General features: G+C 43.9%; 1 non-coding gene across 1 annotated transcript; it reads left to right on the top strand.

Moving 5' to 3' along the window:
* The first annotated feature begins 2,791 nt into the window (after positions 1-2,791).
* TRNAS-GCU (transfer RNA serine (anticodon GCU)) lies at positions 2,792-2,873 on the top strand. Its single transcript has one exon. It is a non-coding gene; the product is annotated as a tRNA-Ser (tRNA).
* The last annotated feature ends 1,205 nt before the right edge of the window (positions 2,874-4,078 follow it).

The following is a 4,078-nucleotide window of genomic DNA, read 5'->3' as shown; positions in this document are numbered from 1 at the left end:
AGTTAGGACATCCAATTACCGCTTGTCCTGATGGCCATCAGGTCTACCCCATCTTCTATGACAAAGCAGTCCCCATTCGAGCTAATGACTGGACAAAAAATGGTGTTACCATAGCATCTGCTCTACAGAACGCAAGAGCAGAACCTGTTTAACGCATCTAGGATACATGAATATAATGAGAATCTGAGAAGACACCTTCAGCATGATTTTATGTATGCTCAGCGCAATCTGGAAAAATCGGCAGAGGGGATGAAAACCCACTACGATTTAAAGACCACTAAAAAATTATATCAAGTAGGAGACAGGGTCTTCTAGTACAATTTTCAGAGGAACCAGAGCTAGGAACGGAAATTCCTTCCCTCCTGGGGCGGCCCCTTTAAAATTGTAGACAAAATCTCACCTGTCACTTATAATTCTGCATTCCTAAAGGAGGACAAACGGAAGAGAAATTGGTGCACATCTATCACTTGAAGTGCTGCCATTCCAGGCAGAATTTGCGACAGATTCAGGAACCCAGTGAGGGTAGAGCCGAGGAATCCTCCGAAGAGTAAAGATAAGGAACGGGAACCTGAATAAAGAAAATCCTACTATAACAGGGAGTCGAACAATTATACTTATTTTGAAAAGATTACGAAAATGAAAAATGTAAGGAACAACTGTTTGGGAAATATTTGTATGTCGAAAACCAAATGCTTGCTTGAAATGTGCACTTTATGCGTATCTCTCCTGCTGCTTTGTTATCTATTGTCACATCCCTATTGGAAAAATTGTATTGTGTAAAATACTTAATCTCTTTGTTCTTCTTGGCAGATCTATTATCTCCTTGATTCTAAAGGCCAGAGGAGAGCCCCCGGACGAGGAGAGGTCCAGGAACCCCAACCTAATGGAACATTCAAAATCCGAAGAGGGTGAGTACGTACCAGTACACCACTCCATCAGGAGCCAAAAATAGAGCAGACACACTCTGAAGGGAAGTCCTGGAATGAACCAGGAGCAGGCACTCTATAAAGGAGACCCCTGGGGTGGACCCAGGCTATCCCAGAAGGAACACCCAATTTTCTCCTAGCTCTTCTCTCTCTCAATATAGTTGCTTCAGTGCTAGGAGGGGGGATTTGTGAGGTGAAATAGACCTAAAAAGCCATGACTACAGGCCAGAGTCAGAGGGGGAGATATGCCCCTCAGCAAAAGGCCTGAACTGGAGTACATGCAATATGATGCCCTTGCTCAAACACGAAGGATCCAATTTAGGCATCTAGGCACGCGTATGCCTTAAAATATTTATATTATGAAATAAGTCCGGGATGGACCTCTCGCACCTGAAGCGAGAATCATACACCTAGACCAAAGAGCCAGTACACAATGAACACCTGCCGTCAATGGTCCTTGTCACTTCATATTTTATGGCGTAGGGCACCCTTTATAAGACCAAGTTACATAACAAATGCAGTAAATAACACATTTTGACATTTTAATTTACAAGAAATACTGTATTTTCAATGTCTTAGCCTATTGAGCTGCTCTCCCTAGATTAACCCAAAACCTTATTTAAAAACAGGCTTCATTTTTGGGAGGTATCACTGGGAGCGCTTTAGACAGTGTTTTTTCACCTTGTCCAATATTCCAGGGTTGGGAAACCTCCTCGCTTCAGTGCGCGCTGTTTTTAACCTGATAGTGTATTTTTAGTTGCTTGCTTTGTGCAAACCTTACAAACGGGGTTTCAGGAAACGTCTTATGAAGTTTGTACCCATTGTTCATTGGCATGCATAGCTACGTGAAGTCGCAAAATCAGACACATATCATTTTAAGAACATGTCGACTGACCGTAAACCTGAGGTGGGCGTGAACCTTATGTCCGAGACCTCACAACAATGTAATTTATTTTATTTAGAACTATAAAGGAGCTTTGCTTTATTTCCGCTATGCAGAGGCATTAATGTGATCAAAAATGTTGAGGTCAAATAACATAAAATACATAAGTATTCATTTTGTGAAGTTAAAAAAAAGGGCTCGCCCGGGATTTGAACACGGGACCTCTCGCACCCGAAGTGAGAATCATACTCTAGACCAACGAGCCAGTGCACAATGAACACCTGCCATCATGTGTCCTTGTCACTCCATATCTAGCTTGTGATGCAAGTGGGTTGCTGCTGTTTAAGTCTTAGTCTTAAAGTCTTAGAGCGAATCAAGCAAAAGTATTTTTTCCTGGGGGTAGTGGTAACAGTTCCCTCAAGTAACAGTACTAGGTTTAGGGCATCACTGCCTTATAGTGAAAGGGTCATTAACAGCCTTCTGCAACAGTGACATGGTCTGTAGCATCAGTTCCTCTGAGTGTGAGTGGTATGATGACCTTGAAATGACCTGGTAAGTGACATCATTGCCTCTAAGGGGCGTGGCCACCCCTCTTCCGGTGACAGGTCTAGCCACACCCCTTTTCCAGGTGACAGGTCTAGCCACACCCCTCTTCCTGGTGAAATGAAACAGGCCATTGATCTATTGAGCACATCTGTTCCTGACTCTGGTTAAAAGAGCCATGATTCGCCCGTGGGACGTGGAGCGGAGGCTTTCCTTGATTTCGTGTAAATGATAACACGGGAATGCAGGAATGGTAGTAGTTAATGAGTGAATATAATATCATACTTTTGCTCGTCCGGTTTGCCCGGCCAGAATGCAGCACTATGTCCCACAGCTCAGAGCTTGCTGTGGTGTGCAGTAAAAGTAATTCAGGTCCAGTCACACAGGACAGCTCTACTTCACTAATCAAAAAGTTAAAGCTTCCAGCTTGTCGTGTGCTGACGAGGTGGCCGAGTGGTTAAGGCGATGGACTGCTAATCCATTGTGCTCTGCATGCATGGGTTCGAATCCCATCCTCGTCGTTCGTTTTCTTCACATATTTTAAATATGGGTGGTAGTGTTTACCAAAAAAAATAAACATCTAATTTACTACAATGCTACGGATATTTCTTTGTCCTTCCCTGACAGATGAAGGCTAATCATTCTGTGATGCCAAAACATACACCAGGGTTCAGGGAGAGGGAACGACTGATACCAGTACATTCTGCCTCAATTCTCCGAAAATTACCATCCCACTCAAGGGAAATTTATTTTCATTATTGGTAATTTCTTTGTGCTTATAATAATACTAATTTTCTTTTACACAGCACTACGAAGCCTCGGGCATCTTCTCACCCACAGTGTTTGGTAAGGATGAAAGGCGGAGTTTGGCCCTGGCCGGATTCAGTACAAGTGTTGCTGACCAGTAATTACAATTAGCATTACTGTTACAATTACAATTAGCAGAATCCCCGTGGATAAATAAGGGCCCTACACATCAGTCACGCTACAAATGCATTCAGACATTTCTTAAATTCGTGGGCATTGCGGAAGGAGCTGCTCATATTGTGTAGGGTTTGTGGGAAGATCAGTTATGTAATTCCACCGAAGTTCCTGGTAATGTAATTACCTGTTGGTGTGCGTTGCTGGTTGGGTCATGCCGGACCATCGTCGGAATCGCCAGCGAGGTCCCGCTTGGTGCCGGCACGCGCCCTGAATCCCTGAGTGTGCCACAGCGGATCACATGTGGAAATAAAATGCAGCCCAACAGCAACACGTCGACAACCGCCGGCTCCTTTGGCAACGCCCGCAGTGTTCGGGCGCATGTGACAGGAGGTCCCTGTGCACGATCCAAAAAAAGACACGCATTGGTAAAAGCCAATAGTTTTCGCATTTTATTTTTTTGTTTTTAACAGGACTTTATTGAAAGGACACACATACTGGTTTAAAAAGTGGCTGAACGCACACTTGTTTAAGACAATCTTATTACACCAGCAGCACAGTTATAGCTACAGTTAAGCAATTAACTCTTAAGAATACTTTGAAATAATGGCAGTCACTCGCATCACCACGTTTGCTGTTACTGCTTGGATGATGTATATTGGGCGATGAGGGCAGGGTGTGACCCGAATGGCTGTATAGAGATTAGCCTGGCCATGGGCAGTCACTGGGTAGGTAAGTAAATAAATAACATCCACAAGCCCTGTATCCCTGCTGACATCGCTCACCTCGCTTTACTCCAATGCAA

This window comes from Ambystoma mexicanum, chromosome 1p (assembly GCF_040938575.1).
Source record: "Ambystoma mexicanum isolate Mex_15411 chromosome 1p, UKY_AmexF1_1, whole genome shotgun sequence".
Taxonomy (NCBI): Eukaryota; Metazoa; Chordata; class Amphibia; order Caudata; family Ambystomatidae; genus Ambystoma; species Ambystoma mexicanum.
Note: the sequence above shows the minus strand (reverse complement) of the source record. Positions and strands in the feature narration are given on the sequence as shown.